This window comes from Staurois parvus, unplaced genomic scaffold (genome assembly GCF_062004578.1).
Source record: "Staurois parvus isolate SC_StPar_1 unplaced genomic scaffold, SC_StPar_1.0 ptg001400l, whole genome shotgun sequence".
Taxonomy (NCBI): Eukaryota; Metazoa; Chordata; class Amphibia; order Anura; family Ranidae; genus Staurois; species Staurois parvus.
In genome coordinates this window covers 361553-385265 of record NW_028319196.1, presented here as the reverse complement: position 1 = coordinate 385265, position 23713 = coordinate 361553, and the positions used below count along the sequence as shown (strand labels likewise).

General features: G+C 49.5%; 1 protein-coding gene across 2 annotated transcripts in view; it reads left to right on the top strand.

Annotated features, from left to right (window-relative positions):
• The first annotated feature begins 4701 nt into the window (after positions 1–4701).
• The window catches only part of GCDH (glutaryl-CoA dehydrogenase), a 71024-nt gene continuing 52012 nt past the window's right edge, over positions 4702–23713 (top strand). Inside the window, exon 1 of one of the 2 annotated variants that reach the window (XM_089661874.1) lies at positions 4702–4819. The gene's annotated coding sequence lies outside the window, so the exon portion shown is untranslated. The remainder of the gene's footprint in view (positions 4820–23713) is intronic. The other variant, XM_089661873.1, reaches the window with a different exon arrangement.

Sequence of the window (23713 nt, the reverse complement as noted above, 5' to 3'; positions counted from 1 at the left end):
CCCAAACGCTTTTACAGTGTTCGGAAAGGCCTCTGTCTACCACCGTTCCCAGACTCTCCCATTGCACCAGAGATCCTGGGACCATGGTGAAGTAGTCAAGGCAGCTATTTCATTGGAGCTGGAGGAACATCTGTTCCCCCATCTCCTCTGTGGTGGATGAAGCTGAAAGTGATGAGGATTTTGTTTTTTCCAGTTTCAGAGCTGTCTTTCCCTGGCTGGTATGATCTGTTTTTGTTAAGCTGCCTTGGAGACAGCAGAGATATCAGGGGTCTAATTTATTTATTTATTTCAGGTACTTATATTTTTATGCAGTGCTTTACATATATATTGTACATTCACATCAGTCCCTAACCCTCAAGGGGCGTACAATCTAAGGTCCCTAACTCACATTCATACATACACATATTAGGGCCATTTTAGACAGGATCCAGTTAACCTACCAGCATGTCTTTGGAGTGTGGAAGGAAACTCACGCAGGCACAGGGAGAACATGCAAACTCCAGGCAGGTGGTGCCGTGGCTGGGATTTGAACCAATGACCCTAGTACTGCCAGGCGGAAGTGCTTACCATTTAGCCACTGTGCTGCCTGCATAGATAGATGCCCAATGTCTCCAAAAAGAGGACCTTTCCCTGCCCATAAAGTTAAGTGAAAAAAAAATGTACAAATAAGAAAGTAAAAAATGTTAAAAGCAACCCCACCCCCTGAATAGACATGCAAATGTGCGCATAGGTCATATGTAAACTGTAATTGCACCACACATGTGAGGTATCCCAGCGAACACTGGAGTGAGAGCAGTAGTTCTACGGCCATAATTCACCATTAAAGGATAAGTTCACCTTTTGGCAAAAAAATAATAAATGCACAGGTAAAAAAATGCGCATTTAGTATTTGTGTCTGCAGGAGCCTGTACAGCATTGCACCAGTGATCAGGAGATGGCTGGTGCCATGCAGGTCTCCTGCAGACCTGTCAGTATGTCTGTTTGCTGTACGGGATGTAACCCCTGCTAGCTGTCAAAGCGGGGAGCGGGGGCTGGTCTGATTGTATCATGTTACATGTTATACCCTGAACAAGGCAGTAACATGTTACAAAAGGTGAACTTATCCTTTAATAGTTAACCTGGCAACTTTTAAATACTTTTAAAGCAACACCTATGGCCAATGTTAGGTAGTTTGCTGCCATTTTAAGGGCAAGAGTAGTTATAATCTTGGCTTGTTTGGTATCTGTTTACTCCACACAAGAAATTGGGTATTATTTTGTGTTTGTGCGAGCTAAAATTCATTTAACTGCTTGCCTACCGGGCACTTACACCCCCTTCCTGCCCAGGCCAATTTCCAGCTTTCAGCGCTGTCACACTTTGAATGACAATTGCGCGGTCATGCAACATTGTACCCATATGTACCCACTGTACCCATTTTTATCATTTTTTGTGACAGATAGAGCTTTATTTTGGTGGTATGCAATCACCTCTGGATTTTTATTTTTTCTTAAATAAACCAAAAACCACTGAAAATGTTGAAAAAAAATGTTTTTCTTAGTTTTTGTTATAAAATTTTGAAAATAAGTGATTTTTCTCCTTCACTGACGTGCACTAATGAGGCTGCAGTGATGGGCACTGATAGGCTGCACTGATGGACACTGATAGGTGGCACTGATGAGGAGGCACTGATGGGCATTGACAGGCTTCACTGATGGGCACTGAAAGGCAGCACTGATATATGGCACTGATAGGCGGCACTGACTGGCACTGACAGGTGGCACTGATAGGCGGCACTGATAGGCGGCAGTGACTGGCACTGATGGGTGACACTGAAAGGCAGCTCAGATGGGCACTGATATGTGGCATTGATGTGCACTGGTAGGCACTGATATGTGGCATTGATGTGGCACTGACACGTGACACTGATGAGCACTGACAGCTGGCACTGATGGACACTGACAGGTGGCACTGCTGGGGCTACACTGATCATCAGGGCACACTGATCATCAGTGCCCTGATGATCAGTGTACATGTCCCCTCCGCGGAATGCCGATTACCGGCTCTCCTCTCCTCTGTCAGTGTGACAGCTCGTGAGGAGAGAAATGCCGATAATCGGCATTTCCCTATGTACATGTGATCAGCTGTGATTGGACACAGCTGATCACATGACTGAGCCGACATCTTCAGCTCTTTCCGTGGATCGGTGATCTGTTGTGTCCGAGGGACACAGCGCACCGCCGATCACCGCGCTGCACATGCGCGGTGAGAATGGGAGGACGTCATATGACGTCCTCCCAGAACGAGAGAACCACCTTGCGCCCGTCATTGGACTATATGGTGGGCGGGAGGCGGTTAAAGTGGTTGTAAAGGCTGAAGGTTTTTTTACCTTCATGCATTCTATGCACCTTCTGTGTGCAGCAGTCCCCCCATTCCCCTCAATATTCACATGAGCATCATCGTGATCCAGCGATGTGAATGACAGCCTCGGGTGTCCCAGGTCTCTGCCTCCTCATTGGCTGAGACAGCAAGCGGAAGCCATTGTCAATCGCAGCCAGTCAGCCAATGAGAAGAGAGAGGGGGCAAGGCCAAGCAATGGCTCTGTGTGTGAATGGACACACGGAGCAGCAGGTGCCCCCATAACAAGCTGCTTGCTGTGGGGGCACCTGACAGACAGGAGGAGCCAGGAGAGCCTGCGGGGGACCCAACAAAAGGAGGATCCAGGCTGCTCTGTGCAAAACCATTACACAGAGCAGGTAAGTATAGACAGGTTTGTTATTGTTATTTTATCCCAAAAAAAAGAACCTTTTGTCTCCATGCACACGGGACATTTTGATAACGCTGGTAATGTTAGCTGTGTAAAGTCACGATAAAAACGTGAGTTTTGCAGCTTTTTTTAGCGTTTTTGCATTAGCGTTTAGCTGTGTTTTTCCGTGTTTGCGTTTTTAGCTTTTTTTGGTCAAAAAAGGTCCAAAAACACCGGTTTGTGGCATTTTACTGCGTTTTGCCGCTTTTTTCAGCGTTAGAGCATTCTTACAGCTAAAAAATTCCTCTAAAAACCCACTAGTCCTGGGTTTTTTTCCAGCCAAAAAATGTCCCAGCCAAAAACATTGATTCCAGTCTATGTGTGCATAGACACACAGGATGACAGGATGGGGGGTTTACTGGCTGTAGAAAAAAACCTCAAAAGCCAAAAACAGCCGCTGTAAAAACGTCCCGTGTGCATCAGGACTTAGAATCCCTTTAAGTGTATTTTTTTTTCTAAAAAAAATGAGTTTGATAGATAAAGGGCTGCACAAATATACAAATATCGCGTGTCATAAAAGATTCTAACAGCCGCCATTTTATTCCCCAGGGCCTCTGCTTTCAGAAAATATTTAATGTTTGGGAATTTTAAATTACTAAATATCACCCAAACCGTACTCTCTGTTCCTTGCAAGACCTCCTACTCTCTAGCTCCCTTGTCTCCTCCTCCCATGCTCGTCTCCAGGACTTCTCCAGAGCTTCCCCCATCCTCTGGAACTCTCTACCCCAATTTATCAGACTATCACCTACTCTGCCCACTTTTAGGCGATCTCTGAAAACCCCTCTCTTCAGGGAAGCCTATCCTGCTCTCAGCTAATACTGGAATCTTCTACTCCTCCTACCAGTCCATCCCCCACAGTTACTACCTTTTGTACCACTAGCCCCTCCCTCCTAGATTGGAAGCTCCAAGGATCAGGCCCTCCTATCCCTCTTGTATTGAACTGTATTGTTGCTGTATTGTCTCCCATTATATTGTAAAGTGCTGAGCAAACTGTTGGCGTTATATAAATCCTGTATTACAATAATAATAATTTTCTGGCCAAAAAATGCTATATGTGAAAAATTAAAAAACACCCTGGGAAGCATATGGTTAAATAAAATTTTTTTCCTCTAAGGCTCGGTTCACACCTATGCAGGTTGCGTTTGAGCCGTTTCTGCATTGCATTTTGCGTTGCGTTTTTTATGTGTTTTTGATGCGTTTTTTCATTTTTTAGCATTTTTCTTGTTGCTAAGCAGATTTAAAACACATCAAAAATGCAACAAAACTGCATCAAAAACGCAATACATGCTTTCCTGCATTTCCATTGAAGTCTATAGGACAAAAAAACGCAACGTTTTGCATTCAAAAAGTCCCTGACCCTTTAAAAAAAACGTACCGGGTGAAAACGCAGAGATGTTTGGACAGCACAGTGGCTAAATGGTTAGCACTTCTGCCTGGCAGTACTAGGGATGTCGGTTCAAATCCCAACCACAGCACCACCTACCTGGAGTTTGCATGTTCTCCCTGTGCTGGTTTCCTCCAGGTACTCCGGTTTCCTCCCACACTCCAAAGACATGCTGGTAGGTGAATTGGCTCCTGTCTAAATTGTCCCTAGTATGTGTATGTATGAATGTGAGTTAGGGACCTTAGATTGTACACCCCTTGAGGGTTAGGGACTGATGTGAATGTACTATATATATGTAAAGTGCTGTGTAAATTAATGGCGCTATATAAGTGCCTGAAATAAATAAATGTGAACATGTCCCATAAGAAATCATGTTAAATGGACTGTACTGTGTTTCTGCTGCAGAAAACACTTCAGTGGGAAACTAGGGTAAGGGGACCTTCTTGCAGTCGTACATGTTGCATTATGAACCCACACAACCCTTCCGTTACTGAAATAAACATGGAGGTTTCTACATCCTTCTGCCACATTCAACATGGCGTCCTCACCCTGACATGAGGTCATCACAGAGCGTCGCCGGAGCTGTCCAGCAGGGGTCGCTGGTGTGAGCAAAGTTTCATAAGCAGCAGAGCAGGCAGCGAGGAGCAGGGAAGGTGAGCTGTGCATGATTGTTGTTGGTGTGCTGGAAGTGTGTTGGTGGCACATGTATGGTGCACACAGGACTGGTGACATGTTATAGACATGTGTGTCTGAGCCCAGCTCTCCTGTCCTGGCAGTTGCTGCACAGTGCTGGTACCTTCTAGTAGAGTGGCAGCTGTAGGTGAACAGTAAGTCCCAGCATGCCCCTGGATGAGCAGTAGTGCTGCTGCTTTTACTTGCTGCACATTAAAGCAGAAGTCTGAGCAGAAATATGTTTCTTTTTTTTTTAAGTTAAAGGTGACCTACACCCCCCCCTCCCCCTCAAAAAAATGTTTTTTGCACCTGGCTCCACCCCCTTGCTCTCCACCTCCAATCAATTTTTTTAAGTGTTAGTGGCTGGCACTTTTGCCCTGCAGCACTGGGGTTCTTGGTTTAAATTAAGGCAAGGGCCCAATCTGCATGGAGTTTGCATGTTCTCCTTTGGTTTCCTCCCACACTGCAAAGAAATGCTGGTTGGGTAATTGGCTCTAGTATGTGAGTCTCTGCCCTTTGGCTAAGATGGAGTGTAGTATCTGCCCTAATCAGTGTCAGTAGGGGTGCTCCGGCGTCATGGCCAGCTTTATTGTTCCACTGCAGATATGATGAGGGTCTTGAGGGATCTTCCCGTGAGGGACAGAAATTGGGGCTCCCACTGAATGAGGTGGGACATGGGAGTAATTCCCTAGTGGAGGGGCCCAGTGCCTCCTAATTTGACTGCTACCTTGCCTGGTCAGAGACTGGGAAGGCAGAGGACCTGCATTGTCAAGCACCCGCTGGGAGTGGCGTTCCGGGGGTGTCGGAGTAGCACTATGGATTCAGGCCCCAACTGTGTGAAACTGCACCAGGCCACAATACCTAAGCTTTTTTTTTTTTTTTTTTTTTTTTTGTTTTTCTTCCCTAGACTTCCTGGGCTAGGACTTTTGGCCATGACTGGGGCAATCATGCTACAAAGCTTAGAAAATGAATCTGCGCTGACACTTTATTTTTGCATGTTTTTTTCCTCTCCATGTGTCACCCTAAACTTATTTATGTGTTTTTCATTTTCACTCAGGATGAAGGGTGTGGGTCTTCGGGAATATACTAGGGGGAGGATGGGTGGCCAGCAAGGTCCTTCCACCCTTGCCTTGGGAGGACCTCTTTTCGGTAGAGCCCATCACTAAAGACTCTTGGTCAGCTTCAGCTGACCATGAGGACTGGGGTCTGCTGGGCCTTTTGGCTAGGTGGACCAAAGTGGGCCTTGCCCACGTCGGGAGTCTTGTGTCTCGGTGTTCAGGGAAGAGCCCTTCTTCTTCAGGAGGGGACTAATAGTCACATCCTAAGTGCACTCTTGTGTATGTTCTGTACTGTTGGTCTTTAGTTTTTGAACAGTGTATTGTGGGCTCAAAAAAAAGATCTGAAATAGAAAAAAAAGTGTATATGGGTCTAAAAAATCCCAAGTGCAACCTCTTAGCGGCAGGCCCTGGAAACACTGTTGAGTGGCTAGTGCAACCCTTGTGCGCATTTTAAGAATGAAGCCACAGAAAATGTAAGGTTCTAAGGCTAGAAGACCACCAAAGGTCACAATGCGAGCATGGTGGTAGGGAAGGGAACCCTCCATTGTTGGGATTCAAGGTGGAAGCGAGACAGGAAGCCACCTTCTGGTATAAGTTGGCTTGTTGAGCTTCATAGACAAAGTTGCCAATCTTTATGCTCCTCAGGGGCACCCTTCTTGCAACTTCTGACGATCGGCTGTTTGAACAGAGCAGCTCTGGTAAGAGCTCGGTTTTGAGCTGCTTCACTTGTTTTCCAAGTAATTTTCAAGGCTTGACTATACCAGAGTGACACAGCTCACACAGGGAACCAATGGGAATTCTCAGGGAAGATGTCATGTCCAGAAAATCAAGGAGGTTTGCAGAGCGCTCAAGACCTTGGAGATGCTCAATGAATGGTTGATCTGTAGGGGTTGCAAGCTGGACATATCTTCTGACTAGCAGTTGGCAGAAAGTTGAGGGGCTTCACAGAACACATGCGTAGTTGCTTAGCTTTTAGCACTTCTATCTTGTAATACTGGGTTCCACGGACTGGTGTCCTGGTCAGGACATTATCTGGAGCTCTCGTTTACCCTGTGCTTGGGCAATTTTCCTCTGGGTACTCCGGTTTCCTCTGACACTCCAAAGACATGCTGGTAGGTTAATTGGATGCTTTCTGAAACTGGCCTCAGGTTGATAGTCTACTGATCATGCCCAAATTGTTGCCTCATCATCTGACCCGCAGTAAATAAAAACGCTGGAGTAGCCTCCCTGGCGGTATTCCCGAGTGTAGCTCGGGGTAAAGTTTCAGCACCAAAAGCGGTAACCCCGAGCTACACTCGGGCTTACCATGTGGCGTTGCTCCGGGATCTGTTCTTCACTTACCTTGTCCTGCGCTCCCGCGATGTCCCTCCTGTAGTGTCCCCGGTAATGTCCTCCGGCCGATGCCGGCATCTGTCTTCCGAGTTCCGTCCCCTACATCGGGATGTACGGGGACGGAACGGCGGGAAATTTGAAAATGACAAAAAGTGACATTCACTAAATACACTAAAATCTCATAGTATAACATTGCTGTATCAAACCATTTCACATACATTTTGTCCCGAGTTCTTTGTCCGGCGCCCTGCCTGCATTTTTACTGTTCTTTCTGCCTGGAAACTGAGAAAAGTCCATGGCGTCCAAAAAGCGTCCCTTTAGGTCAAAAGCGGTTTTAGACCGGCTAGAGAACAGCGATAGTAAATTAGAACCACTTGCAGAATTGAGTGATAATGATTCGTGGGGGAAATTCATCATCAGACACTGAAAATGATTTTGCGACTTTGCTCAGCGATGTGCGAACTTGGCGCTATATTTCATATTTCAGTGTTTTTGGTTTGATTATATTATTGAATTAAATGTGTTATTATTATATTATTATTTTTTATGATTATTTATTAAATTATAATTTATGATTTTGTGTTTCAAATTGTAACAGACCCGGGATGTTTACTAGACTCTTGTTCGGACAGATTTCAGTGAGTTATTCCTAAAAATTACAGGCCTACAATAAAAAAAATACATATTTCCATGCAAAAAAATGTACCACTTTGAGCACAGAAATACAGACATAATCAGACCGTTAGGGAGTTTAAAACCATCAGTTGATCTGTCAGAATGCAGTAAGGCACATGGGATCATAAAGGTGGCCCTCAACAAAAGCAGCGTGTTCCAAAAGTCATGGGCCTACATTTGAAGAGTCACATGAACAAAATCCAACAAGAGAGCCAAACAAAAAGTTTGAGAGTCTAAACACTAATATTTGTTCGCGAGGAGACAACGCAGACCAGCCGACGCATTTCAGGGACGCAAAGACCTCCCCCTTCATCAGGGCTACAAAACATATATAAAAACATATATGAAATCTTGTTTTTTTTATTTCCACAGGGTTACATTAAATGTTTTACATTTTCCATGAATGCAACCCAGTACAAATAAAAACAAAAACAGAATCACTATCTGACCCAACAGTAGATGTAAGTCCCCAGAGAAAAAAGTGCTATAAAAATATAAATGAAAGTGATATTTAAGGCGTGTCTTTTTTGTTTTGTCATACTTACCTGCCCTGTGTAGTGGTTTTGCACAGAGCAGCCCAGATCCTCCTCTTCTTGGGTCCCCCGTCAGTGCTCCTGGCCCCTCCCTCCTGCCTAGTGCTCTCATAGCAAGTAGCTTGCTAAGGGGGCACCCAAGCAAGCTCGCTCCCGAGCTGCTGCTCTGTGTGTTCATTCACACATGCAGCGTGGATCAGCCCTACCCTGGTCTCTCTCCACATTGGCTCACTGGCTTTGATTGACAGTAGTGGGAGCCAATGGCTCCAGCTGCTGTCTTAGCCAATAGGGAGGGAGAGACCCAGGAGAGCTGAGGCTTTCGTGTAGATCACTGGATAGAGATCGGGTTCTGGTAAGTTTTAGGGCTTAAGGTAAAAAACTTCAGCCCTTACAACTAACTTTATTAATAATATATAGATGTTTTGCACTTATTTATTTTTAAATTTGGTTCTGGTATATAGCGCCATCAATTTACACAGCGCCTTATATACCGTATTTGCCGGCGTATAAGACGACTGGGCGTATAAGACGACCCCCCCTACTTTTCCTGCTAAAATGTAGTGTTTGGGCTATACTCGCCGTATAAGACTACCCCTCTTCCAATGCACACCAGTGGGAGGAATAGTGCCCCATCATTGGTATCAGTGGGAGGAATAGTGCCCCATCATTGGTGTCAGGGGGGAGGAATAGTGCCCCATCAATGGTATCAGTGGAAGGAATAGTGCCCCATCATTGGTATCAGTGGGAGGAATAGTGCCCCATCATTGATGTCAGTGGGAGGAATAGTGCCCCATCATTGGTATTAGTGGCAGGAATAGTGCCCCATCATTGGTGTCAGTGGGAGGCATAGTGTTCCATCATTGGTGTCAGTGGGAGGAATAGTGCCCCATCATTGGTATCAGTGGCAGGAATAGTGCCCCATCATTGGTATCAGTGGCAGGAATAGTGCCCCATCATTGGTATCAGTGGGAGGAATAGTGCCCCATCATTGGTATCAGTGGGGGGAATAGGTGCCCCATCATTGGTATCAGTGGCAGGAATGGTGCCCCATCATTGGTATCAGTGGCAGGAATAGTGCCCCATCATTGGCGTCAGTGGGAGGAATAGTGCCCCATCATTGATGACAGTGGGAGGAATGGTGTCCCATCATTGGTGTCAGTGAGGGGTGGAATAGTGCCCCATCATTGGTGTCAGTGGGGGGTGGAATAGTGCCCCATCATTGGTGTCAGTGGGGGGTGGAATAGTGCCCCATCGTTGGTGTCAGTGGGGGGGAGGAATAGTGCCCCATCGTTGGTGTCAGTGGGAGGAATAGTGCCCCATTGTTGGTATCAGTGGGAGGAATAGTGCCCCATCATTGGTATCAGTGACACCAATGATGGGGCACTATTCCTCCCACTGACACTTGCTGACCCTGTTCTCGTATGGTGCTGCTGCAGCCAGCATATGTGGTTGCAGCAGCACCTCTACACAGCACACTTACCTGCTGCTCCGGCACTCAATTTTCGCGGGGCCGCTCGGCTCCGCCCCCTCGCCGGTGATTGGCCGCCTGTGTGCCTTTCCTGAGCTACAGTTCTGGCGGCCAATCACCGGTGAGGAGGCGGAGCCGAGCAGCCGCACGAACATCCAGTGGCCGAACTGAAGGAGACGCCGCGCTTCCTGGACCGGATCGTCGTGGGAGTGGATCCAGGTAAGAGACATCAGCCCCTGCAAACCCCTGTACTTAATGCCGCAGCCCCCCTAACATGTGTACCGGCGTATAAGACGACCCCCGAATTTTGAGAAGATTTTCAAGGGTCAAAAAGTCGTCTTATACGCCGGCAAATACGGTATATATTGTACATTCACATCAGTCCCTAACCCTCAAGGGGTGAACAATCTAAGGTCCCTAACTCACATTCATACATACACATATTAGGGACAATTTAGACAGGAGCCAATTAACCTACCAGCATGTCTTTGGAGTGTGGGAGGAAACCAGAGTACCCGCAGGAAACCCACGCAGGCACAGGGAGAACATGCAAACTCCAGGCAGGTGGTGCTGTGGTTGGGATTCAAACCAACGACCCTAGTACTGCCAGGCAGAAGTTCTATTCATATGGAATGTGCAATAGATAAAGAGCTGGTTAAGTTCCTAATAAACGATCCGGACTGTCTACAAACGATTCTTCTCCTCTGTGGGTCTGGCAGTGATGGGACCTTTGTACCCGCTCAGTCTCTGAAGTCACAGTATGAATTAGGTACACTAAAGGCTGGCCTTCTGAGCTCAGACATTAAAGGTAGTGGAAAGGAATGTGAATTTTGGAAATTGTTCTGCACAGAAAAAAAACTCGTTAACCCCATCGTCTTTGTAGGGAAACTCCATCCAAAACTGACAACCGACTTTTAATGGAGCCCACCAAGAAAGACCGAAATCCATAGAGCTGCTCATCCTAATTTGACAGGTGTGTGGGTGATCATCTGTCCAATTGTGGCAAGTGGCTGAGTCGCCGTAGACTTACATGGGCTGCCTGCATGCTTTGTGTTTCCAGCCCAGGGGTCTTCAAACTTTCCAAACGAAGGGCCAGTATATTGTCCTTCAGACTTTGTGGGGGCCAGACTGAGGCCAATGGGAGTAGAAAATGTCCTGGTGTTAGTAGAAGTAAACAATGTGTCATCATTGGTGTCAGTGGTAGGAATAGTGCTTCATCATTGGTGTCATTAGGAGGAATTATGCCCCTTCATTGGTGTCAGTGGGAGGGCATATGCTCAATTGTTGGTGTCATTTGGAGAAATTGTGCCCCCTCATTGGTCTCATTGGAAGGACATATACCTAATTGTAGGTGTCAGTAAGAAGACACATGCCCAATTGTAGGTGTCATTAGTAGGAATTGTGCCCCATTGTCAGTGTCATTAGGAGGAATTGTGCCCTTCATTGGTGTCATTGGAAGGACATATATCCAATTGTTGATGTCAGTAAGAAGACACATGCCCAATTGTAGGTGTCATTTAGAGATGAGCGAAGAAATGAAAAATTCGATTCGACTGATTCGGCGAATTCGTGGACAATATTCGATTCGAGTCGAATAAATTCGCTGTGAATTTAACTTAAAAAAGGGTGTTTCTAGGCTTCAGAGAGACTTAATATTAGTGCAGAACACTGTACCTTTAATTTAAATGCCCTTGGAGTCTGCTGGGGAAGAGAAATAATACTGTCAGTCAGTATGACATGCAGATGAGTGCCGTCGATCTTAGAATCACTGCACACTTCACTCCTTTGGCCAGTCATGGGGCCAAAACCAGTGTTTGGAGCCACAGTGTGGCGGTGGAACCAGCAGCAATGGGAGGCCATACAGCAACCTATGACAAAATGGAAACCAGCAGGAGCGTGAGGAGACCTGAAAGTGGCACATGGCAGAGTGGGAGCAATGGGAGGCGGTACAGGGACCCAGGTCACACTGTGGGCCCAGCAGCAGCGTGACCAGGCGGTACGGGGGCCCATGGCCGATATGGGGCTTGGTGGCACCTATGGAAGGCCTGTAATCTGCCAGCAACCTATGACAAAATGGACAACCGCAGGAGTGTGAGGAGATTTCAAAGTGGCACATGGCAGAGTGGAAGCAATGGGAGGACGTACAGGGACCCAGGTCACACTGTGGGCTCAGCAGCAGCGTGACCAGGAGGTACGGGGGCCCATGGCCGATATGGGGCCTGGCGGCACCTATGGGAGGCCGCTAATCTGCCAGCAACCTATGACAAAATGGACAACCGCAGGAGTGTGAAGAGATTTCAAAGTGGCACATGGCAGAGTGGAAGCAATGGGAGGCCGTACAGGGACCCAGGTCACACTGTGGGCCCAGCAGCAGCGTGACCAGGCGGTACGGGGGCCCATGGCCGATATGGGGCCTGGCGGCACCTATGGGAGGCCGCTAATCTGCCAGCAACCTATGACAAAATGGAAAACCGCAGGAGTGTAAGGAGACCTCAAAGTGGCACATGGCAGAGTGTAAGCAATGGGAGGCCGTACAGGGACCCAGGTCACACTGTGGGCTCAGCAGCAGCGTGACCAGGAGGTACGGGGGCCCATGGCCGATATGGGGCCTGGCGGCATCAATAGAAGGCCTGTAATCTGCCAGCAACCTATGACAAAATGGAAACCAGCAGGAGTGTGAGGAGACCTGAAAGTGGCACATGGCAGAGTGGGAGCAATGGGAGGCGGTACAGAGACCCAGGTCACACTGTGGGACCAGCAGCAGCGTGACCAGGAGGTACGGGGGCCCATGGCCGATATGGGGCCTGGTGGCACCTATGGGAGGCCGCTAATCTGCCAGCAACCTATGACAAAATGGACAACCGCAGGAGTGTGAGGAGATTTCAAAGTGGCACATGGCAAAGTGGAAGCAATGGGAGGCCGTACAGGGACCCAGGTCACACTGTGGGCCCAGCAGCAGCGTGATCAGGAGGTACGGGGGCCCATGGCCGATATGGGGCTTGGTGGCACCTATGGAAGGCCTGTAATCTGCCAGCAACCTATGACAAAATGGACAACCGCAGGAGTGTGAGGAGATTTCAAAGTGGCACATGGCAGAGTGGAAGCAATGGGAGGCCGTACAGGGACCCAAGTCACACTGTGGGCCCAGCAGCAGCGTGACCAGGAGGTACGGGGGCCCATGGCCGATATGGGGCTTGGTGGCACCTATGGAAGGCCTGTAATCTGCCAGCAACCTATGACAAAATGGACAACCGCAGGAGTGTGAGGAGATTTCAAAGTGGCACATGGCAGAGTGGAAGCAATGGGAGGACGTACAGGGACCCAGGTCACACTGTGGGCTCAGCAGCAGCGTGACCAGGAGGTACGGGGGCCCATGGCCGATATGGGGCCTGGCGGCACCTATGGGAGGCCGCTAATCTGCCAGCAACCTATGACAAAATGGACAACCGCAGGAGTGTGAAGAGATTTCAAAGTGGCACATGGCAGAGTGGAAGCAATGGGAGGCCGTACAGGGACCCAGGTCACACTGTGGGCCCAGCAGCAGCGTGACCAGGCGGTACGGGGGCCCATGGCCGATATGGGGCCTGGCGGCACCTATGGGAGGCCGCTAATCTGCCAGCAACCTATGACAAAATGGAAAACCGCAGGAGTGTAAGGAGACCTCAAAGTGGCACATGGCAGAGTGTAAGCAATGGGAGGCCGTACAGGGACCCAGGTCACACTGTGGGCTCAGCAGCAGCGTGACCAGGAGGTACGGGGGCCCATGGCCGATATGGGGCCTGGCGGCATCAATAGAAGGCCTGTAATCTGCCAGCAACCTATGACAAAATGGAAACCAGCAGGAGTGTGAGGAGACCTGAAAGTGGCACATGGCAGAGTGGGAGCAATGGGAGGCGGTACAGAGACCCAGGTCACACTGTGGGACCAGCAGCAGCGTGACCAGGAGGTACGGGGGCCCATGGCCGATATGGGGCCTGGTGGCACCTATGGGAGGCCGCTAATCTGCCAGCAACCTATGACAAAATGGACAACCGCAGGAGTGTGAGGAGATTTCAAAGTGGCACATGGCAGAGTGGAAGCAATGGGAGGCCGTACAGGGACCCAGGTCACACTGTGGGCTCAGCAGCAGCGTGACCAGGCGGTACGGGGGCCCATGGCCGATTTGACCTCATTCATCCCATAGTCCTGCCGACTCACGAATAGCGTGGCCTCCTCAAAGGGCCTGAGCAAGCGCAGGTGTCACGCATGAGATGACAATGGCTGACATCTAAGTTACACAGGGAGTACCTTTATCCGCTTTTAACATCAGGAAATCTGTGATGGCCTTTAGCTGTTCGTAAAGGCGGTCTAACATATGTAGGGTTGAATTACACCTTGTTGCAACGTCACAGCATGAGGAGTCGGTACGGGGGCCCATGGCAGATTACGTGCCTGGCAGCAGCAATGGGAGGCCCGTAATCTGCCAGCACCCTATGTCAAAAAATTCAACACACCAGCAGTGTGAGGAGACCTGAAAGTGGCACATGGCAGAGTGTGGCGATGGAGACAGCAGCAATGGGAGGCCGTACAGGGACCCATGAGAGACTCTGGACCTAGCAGCAGCATGAGGAGGCGGTATATAGGGGCCCATGGCAGATAAGAGGCCTGGCAGCAGCTATAGGAGGCCCGTTATCTTGCAGCACCCTATGTCAAAAAATTCAACACACCAGCAGTGTGAGGAGACCTGAAAGTGGCACATGGCAGAGTGTGGCGATGGAGACAGCAGCAATGGGAGGCCGTACAGGGACCCATGAGAGACTCTGGACCTAGCAGCAGCATGAGGAGGCGGTATATAGGGGCCTATGGCAGATTAGGGGCCTGGCAGCAGCTATGGGAGGCCCGTAATCTGCCAGCACCCTATGTCAAAAAATTCAACACACCAGCAGTGTGAGGAGACCTGAAAGTGGCACATGGCATGAGAGACTCTGGACCTGGCAGCAGCAGGAGGAGGCGGTATAGGGGCCCATGGCTGATTAGGGGCCTGGCAGCAGCTATGTGAGGCCCGTAATCTGCCAGCACCCTATGTCAAAAAATTAAACACAACAGCAGTGTGAAGAGACCTGAAAGTGGCACATGGCAGCAGAGTGTGGCGATGGAGACAGCAGCAATGGGAGGCCGTACAGGGACCCATGAGAGACTCTAGACTTGGCAGCAGCATGAGGAGGCGGTATATAGGGGCCCATGGCAGATTAGGGGCCTGGCAGCAGCTATGTGAGGCCCGTAATCTGCCTGCACCCTATGTCAAAAAATTAAACACACCAGCAGTGTGAAGAGACCTGAAAGTGGCACATGGCAGCAGAGTGTGGCGATGGAGACAGCAGCAATGGGAGGCCGTACAGGGACCCATGAGAGACTCTAGACTTGGCAGCAGCATGAGGAGGCGGTATATAGGGGCCCATGGCAGATTAGGGGCCTGGCAGCAGCTATGTGAGGCCCGTAATCTGCCTGCACCCTATGTCAAAAAATTAAACACACCAGCAGTGTGAAGAGACCTGAAAGTGGCACATGGCAGCAGAGTGTGGCGATGGAGACAGCAGCAATGGGAGGCCGTACAGGGACCCATGAGAGACTCTAGACTTGGCAGCAGCATGAGGAGGCGGTATATAGGGGCCCATGGCAGATTAGGGGCCTGGCAGCAGCTATGTGAGGCCCGTTATCTTGCAGCACCCTATTTTAAAAAAATTAAACACACCAGCAGTGTGAAGAGACCTGAAAGTGGCACATGGCAGCAGAGTGTGGCGATGGAGACAGCAGCAATGGGAGGCCGTACAGGGACCCATGAGAGACTCTAGACTTGGCAGCAGCATGAGGAGGCGGTATATAGGGGCCCATGGCAGATTAGGGGCCTGGCAGCAGCTATGTGAGGCCCGTTATCTTGCAGCACCCTATTTTAAAAAAATTAAACACACCAGCAGTGTGAAGAGACCTGAAAGTGGCACATGGCAGCAGAGTGTGGCGATGGAGACAGCAGCAATGGGAGGCCGTACAGGGACCCATGAGAGACTCTAGACTTGGCAGCAGCATGAGGAGGCGGTATATAGGGGCCCATGGCAGATTAGGGGCCTGGCAGCAGCTATGTGAGGCCCGTAATCTGCCTGCACCCTATGTCAAAAAATTAAACACACCAGCAGTGTGAAGAGACCTGAAAGTGGCACATGGCAGCAGAGTGTGGCGATGGAGACAGCAGCAATGGGAGGCCGTACAGGGACCCATGAGAGACTCTAGACTTGGCAGCAGCATGAGGAGGCGGTATATAGGGGCCCATGGCAGATTAGGGGCCTGGCAGCAGCTATGTGAGGCCCGTAATCTGCCAGCACCCTATGTCAAAAAATTCAACACAACTAAAGTGTGAAGAGACCTTAAAGTGGCACATGGCAGCAGAGTGTGGCGATGGAGACAGCAGCAATGGGAGGCCGTACAGGGACCCATGAGAGACTCTGGACCTGGCAGCAGCAGGAGGAGGTGGTATATAGGGGCCTATGGCAGATTAGGGGCCTGGCAGCAGCTATAGGAGGCCCGTAATCTGCCAGCACCCTATGTCAAAAAATTCAACACACCAGCAGTGTGAGGAGACCTGAAAGTGGCACATGTTTGAGGCATGATTCATGGCGGATTTAGTCAGTTGTGTCAGGAACTGGTGGTTTGAAATCCAGACTAATCCACGCCTGATTCATTTTCACAAACGTGAGTCTCTCCACACTTTGGGTGGACAGTCGTGTCCTCCGCGGAGTTACAATACCTCCTGCCGCACTAAACACGCGCTCCGATGCCACGCTACTAGCCGGGCATGACAGCCTTTCAAGGGCAAATTCAGCTAGTTGGGGCCAAAGGTCAAGTTTCGTTGCCCAGTAGTCAAGGGGATTGTCTACCTCGGTTGGCAGGGTGCTGTCCAAGTAGGCCCAAGCCTGTTGTTTGAGCTCCTGCTCCAGGTCCACCTGATGCTGCTGCTGCTGCTGCGGTTGGTTAGTAGTTTCCTCACTGCGCTGGTGAAGAAAGCTACTCATCATCGACTGCAGACTGAGGCAGCCGCTGCTGGTGGAGCTGCCACTGCTCCTACCACCCCACCCCTCCCCTGCTGCCATGCCAGCGGAACGCGAGCGCACAGGGCCCACAGTGTCTGAGGATGGACGTTGGCGCACAAAGGCAGAGACCAACTGACTACATAGGTGGTTTTTATAGTACGTAATTTTGGCCTCCCTCTCAGCAGGTGTGAAAAAGGCCACCATTTTGGACCGGTAGCGAGGGTCCAACAAGGTGGACAGCCAAAAGTCATCCCTCTGTCTGATGGTTATTATTCGGCTGTCGCTACGCAAGCAACCGAGCATGCTATGGGCCATTTGTGCCAAGGAATGCGAGGGACTCCCTGCCTCCATCTCCACAGCATACTGCCACGGTGCGTCTGGGTCCTCTGTCTCCTCCTCCTCCTCCTCTCCCAGATGCTCCTGCTCCTCCACTCCTGTCCGCTGAGTGGAAAAACCACCCATTTCACTCAATAATTCCTGAGCACAAATGTCCTCCTCTACCTCCTCCTCTTCTTCCTGTCCTGCCCCCACAGGGGTCATGTGGCGTTGAGATCTGTGCGCCACGTCTACCGCACCCTGACCAGCCATTGTTAACAGCATTTGTTCCAGGACGTGCAACAGAGGAATGACGTCGTTCATCCCATAGTCCTGCCGACTCACGAATAGCGTGGCCTCCTCAAAGGGCCTGAGCAAGCGGCAGGTGTCACGCATGAGCTGCCAATGGCTGACATCTAAGTTACACAGGGGAGTACCTTTATCCGCTTGTAACATCAGGAAATCGGTGATGGCCTTTCGCTGCTCGTAAAGGCGGTCTAACATGTGTAGGGTTGAATTCCACCTTGTTGCAACGTCGCAGATCAGGCGATGCTGTGGAATTCCGTTCTGCCGCTGCAGCTCAATGAGGGTGTTCTTTGCGGTGTAGGAATGGCTGAAATGCATGCACAGTTTACGTGACATTTTAAGGATGTCTTGCAGTGGGATGGTGGATTTTAGGAACCGCTTGACAACCAGATTGAACACGTGAGCCATGCATGGCGCATGGCACAACCTTCCTTGACGCAGAGCAGACACCATGTTCTTTCCGTTGTCAGTCAACATGGTTCCGATTTTCAGTTTGCGCGGAGACAGCCATCTGTCGATTTCTCTGTTCATTACACTCAGAAGTTCCTCCCCTGTGTGACTACGTTCGCCAAGGCATACCAGGTGCAGCACAGCGTGACACCGTTGCGCCCTGCACATGTGATATGCCGGTCGGGTAATGGGACTTGGCACGGGGGTGGCGGCTGAGGACACGGCGGAAAAAGAGGTGGTAGAGGCGGACATGCTTGCTGGACCAAGGACGTGCAAACGTGGAGGCAAAAGCGTTGTGACCTGTCCAAGTTGCTGGTGCGGCTGTGCCGGCACCACGTTCACCCAGTGGGCCGTAAATGACATGTACTGTCCCTGACCGTAGTTACAGCTCCACACGTCGGCGCTGCCGTGCACTTTGGCAGAGACCGACATGCTCAAAGACTGGCCCACCATCTCTTCTACATGTGAATGCAGGGCTGGCACTGCCTTTTGGGCAAAGAAATGACGGCTTGGCACTCTCCACCGCGGCGCGGCACAAGCCATCATTTCTCGGAAAGGTGCTGAGTCCACCAGTTGGAAAGGGAGGGACTGCAGCACCAGCAACTTGGACAGGAGGACGTTCAGCTTTTGCACCGTCGGGTGCGTGCTCGCAAACTGTTGTCTCTTGGATACGGATTCCAAGAAAGACTGTTGACGGAATCCGAGAAGAGGAGTAGCAGGAGAAGGAGCATCTGAACGAGCGGAAGATGCCAATGAGCGACAACTCCCCTCAGCAGAGGTGTTGGAGCCTTGACTGGCTGATAGAGGGTGATTGACGACGTCGGGTGACGGAGCAAGTAACGGAGCGGGTGATGGAGCGGGGGCTGGGGCAGGCAGAACCGCCGTATCTTTATCACGGTTTTCCCAGGCCACCGAATGGTGACGCTGCATATGCTGACGCAACGCTGTAGTCCCAACATGGGCCCCCTGGCCACGCTTGCATTTCTGGCCACATAGTCGACATACGGCTACGTTTACTTCCTCGGGCGGCTTGACGAAAAATTGCCACACCACCGAGCAGGAAACTTTGCCCCCGCTACTCTTCACTGGCTGACTGCTACTTCCTCCGTGCGCACCGGCACCACTACTGCCCGTGGTGGTAGGCTGCAGTGGAGCTGGTGCTCTACTCCGTGGACGTTTGGCTCCACTGACACTGATGCGACCCTGCTGCCTCCTGGGCAACCCACCGACTGTTTCGCTCGCTGCCAAGCTGGCACCCTCTTCTCCTGATGATGCGGAAGAAATTGCCTGATGACGACGAGGCAGCCAAGTGCGATCAACCTCCTCATCATCAAGTACGGTCTCCGCCTCACTACTAGCCCCCTCGGCTGCGTCTGGGTCAGGAGACAGACCTGTCTCTAGACCGGCTACCGAGCCACTCTCCTCGCCAGTACTTGTTCGCTTGGCTGCTGAAAAGGCCGATGTCTCCCCCCATTCCTGACCGCCCTCTGTTAGCTCTTCCTCACTGTACAGTGGGGCTGAGCCCACAGCATGCGATACTTCGCTTGGTGAGGGAACAGCAAAGGACAGGGGCAGGTAGAGGACACGTGATTTCAGTGGGCTTGCTCCCGGGCCATGCCAACTAACGGTTGTGTCTGACGTACCCACCGACCGTTGGCTGTAGGTGTCAGAGGTGACCTGGGAAGAGGAAGACGACCGAGCCAACCAATCAATGACGGCAGGGTTGTCGGTGGAGACACGACCGCTGGATGACACCGGGAGCACTGGCCTCTGGCTGCGAATACTGCTGCCTCGACCCCTTCCTCTGCTGCCACGTCTGCTCGCTCCTAAAACATTGCCTCCTCTGCCACTCCTCTGCATGTTGTCTGACATACTCTTTAATTCAACGATTAGGTGTCCCTGAGTAACAATTCTGTGTCCCTGAGTAACAATTCTGTGTCTGTGCGAGTAACAATTCTGTGGCCCTAAGTAACAGTTCTGTGGCCCTCAGTAACAGTTCTGTGTCTGTGCGAGTAACAATTCTGTGTCTGTGCGAGTAACAATTCTGTGGCCCTAAGTAACAGTTCTGTGGCCTTCAGTAACAATTCTGTGTCTGTGCGAGTAACAATTCTGTGTCTGTGCGAGTAACAATTTTGTGTCTGTGCGAGTAACAATTCTCTGGCACTCAGTAACAATTCTGTCTGTCCCTGAGTAACAATTCTCTGGCACTCAGTAACAATTCTGTCTGTCCCTGAGTAACAATTCTCTGGCACTCAGTAACAATTCTGTCTGTCCCTGAGTAACAATTCTGTCTGTCCCTGAGTATGAATTCTGTGGCCCTGAGTAACAATTCTGTGTCTGTGCGAGTAACAATTCTGTGTCTGTGCGAGTAACAATTCTGTGTCTGTGCGAGTAACAATTTTGTGTCTGTGCGAGTAACAATTCTCTGGCACTCAGTAACAATTCTGTCTGTCCCTGAGTAACAATTCTCTGGCACTCAGTAACAATTCTGTCTGTCCCTGAGTAACAATTCTCTGGCACTCAGTAACAATTCTGTCTGTCCCTGAGTAACAATTCTGTCTGTCCCTGAGTATGAATTCTGTGGCCCTGAGTAACAATTCTGTGTCTGTGCGAGTAACAATTCTGTGTCTGTGCGAGTAACAATTCTGTGTCTGTGCGAGTAACAATTCTGTGTCTGTGCGAGTAACAATTTTGTGTCTGTGCGAGTAACAATTCTCTGGCACTCAGTAACAATTCTGTCTGTCCCTGAGTAACAATTCTCTGGCACTCAGTAACAATTCTGTCTGTCCCTGAGTAACAATTCTCTGGCACTCAGTAACAATTCTGTTTGTCCCTGAGTAACAATTCTGTCTGTCCCTGAGCATGAATTCTGTGGCCCTGAGTAACAATTCTGTGTCTGTGCGAGTAACAATTCTGTGGCCCTAAGTAACAGTTCTGTGGCCTTCAGTAACAATTCTGTGTCTGTGCGAGTAACAATTCTGTGTCTGTGCGAGTAACAATTTTGTGTCTGTGCGAGTAACAATTCTCTGGCACTCAGTAACAATTCTGTCTGTCCCTGAGTAACAATTCTCTGGCACTCAGTAACAATTCTGTCTGTCCCTGAGTAACAATTCTCTGGCACTCAGTAACAATTCTGTCTGTCCCTGAGTAACAATTCTGTCTGTCCCTGAGTATGAATTCTGTGGCCCTGAGTAACAATTCTCTGGCACTCAGTAACAATTCTGTCTGTCCCTGAGTAACAATTCTCTGGCACTCAGTAACAATTCTGTCTGTCCCTGAGTAACAATTCTGTCTGTCCCTGAGTATGAATTCTGTGGCCCTGAGTAACAATTCTGTGTCTGTGCGAGTAACAATTCTGTGTCTGTGCGAGTAACAATTCTGTGTCTGTGTGAGTAACAATTTGGTGTCTGTGCGAGTAACAATTCTCTGGCACTCAGTAACAATTCTGTCTGTCCCTGAGTAACAATTCTCTGGCACTCAGTAACAATTCTGTCTGTCCCTGAGTAACAATTCTGTCTGTCCCTGAGTATGAATTCTGTGGCCCTGAGTAACAATTCTCTGGCACTCAGTAACAATTCTGTCTGTCCCTGAGTAACAATTCTCTGGCACTCAGTAACAATTCTGTCTGTCCCTGAGTAACAATTCTGTCTGTCCCTGAGTTTGAATTCTGTGGCCCTGAGTAACAATTCTGTGTCTGTGCGAGTAACAATTCTGTGTCTGTGCGAGTAACAATTCTGTGTCTGTGCGAGTAACAATTCTGTGTCTGTGCGAGTAACAATTTGGTGTCTGTGCGAGTAACAATTCTCTGGCACTCAGTAACAATTCTGTCTGTCCCTGAGTAACAATTCTCTGGCACTCAGTAACAATTCTGTCTGTCCCTGAGTAACAATTCTCTGGCACTCAGTAACAATTCTGTCTGTCCCTGAGTAACAATTCTGTCTGTCCCTGAGTATGAATTCTGTGGCCCTGAGTAACAATTCTGTGTCTGTGCGAGTAACAATTCTGTGTCTGTGCGAGTAACAATTCTGTGTCTGTGCGAGTAACAATTTGGTGTCTGTGCGAGTAACAATTCTCTGGCACTCAGTAACAATTCTGTCTGTCCCTGAGTAACAATTCTCTGGCACTCAGTAACAATTCTGTCTGTCCCTGAGTAACAATTCTGTCTGTCCCTGAGTATGAATTCTGTGGCCCTGAGTAACAATTCTCTGGCACTCAGTAACAATTCTGTCTGTCCCTGAGTAACAATTCTCTGGCACTCAGTAACAATTCTGTCTGTCCCTGAGTAACAATTCTGTCTGTCCCTGAGTATGAATTCTGTGGCCCTGAGTAACAATTCTCTGGCACTCAGTAACAATTCTGTCTGTCCCTGAGTAACAATTCTCTGGCACTCAGCAACAATTCTGTCTGTCCCTGAGTAAAAATTCTGTGGCCCTAATAACGTTTCTGTGGCCCTAAGTAACAATTCTCTGGCACTGAGTAACAATTCTGTCTGTCCCTGAGTATGAATTCTGTGGCCCTAACTAGCGTTTCTTTGTCCCTAAATAACGATTCTGTGGCCCTCATTAACAAGTCTGTGTCCCTGAGTAATGGTTCTCTGTCCCTAAGTAACTTTTCTCTGCCCCCAATTCTCGTTTCTGTGGCCCTAACTCTGTCCCTGTCCCTAGTACAGAGCGGTCTGCCTCTGTTCAATGACTGCAGGCAAATGAAGATTTCCAAAATGGCCGCTATATATACCTCGACCATTACACAGTGCTGGCTGGCTGGCTGCTGATTGGCTGATGCGATCACATGTCGTTGAGGAATGCATTATGGGGCAGCGCGCCTTGTCTGCGCGCCTTCCCAGACATCCCCGCTCCGTCGCCGCACATGTCAGCCGCCATTTTCTGAAAAATTTCGATTCGCGCGTCCGAATTAGGCTATTTTTCGGATTCGGCACGAATCGAAATTTTTCCGATATTCGACTCGAATTCCACTTCGGATACTTCGATTCGCTCATCTCTAGTGTCATTAGTAGGAATTGTGCCCCATTGTCTGTGTCATTAGGAGGAATTGTGCCCTTTCATTGGTGTCATTGGAAGGACATATATCCAATTGTTGATGTCAGTAAGAAGACACATGCCCAATTGTAGGTGTCATTAGTAGGAATTGTGCCCCATTGTCGGTGTCCTTAGGAGGAATTGTGCCCTTCATTGGTGTCATTGGAAGGACATATACCCGATTGTTGGTGTCAGTAAGAAGACACATGCCCAATTGTAGGTGTCATTAGTAGGAATTGTGCCCCTTTGTCAGTGTCATTAGGAGGAATTGTGCCCTTCATTGGTGTCATTGGAAGGACATATACCCGATTGTTGGTGTCAGTAAGAAGACACATGCCCAATTGTAGGTGTCATTAGTAGGAATTGTGCCCAATTGTCGGTGTCATTAGGAGGAATTGTGCCCTTCAGTGGTGTCATTGGAAGGACATATACCCAATTGTTGGTGTCGATAGGAGGACGCATGCCCAAGTGTTGGTGTCAGTGGATGGAATAGTGCCCCAAGGGCCGGACAGAAGCAAAGGGCCACATCTGGCCTGGGCCGTGGTTCAGAGACCACTGCTCTAGCCGCATAAATGCATGGACCATTCATGGACTATGGGCTTCAGCAACAGTGTAAATGAGGCCTTAAATGAAAGTGGGCC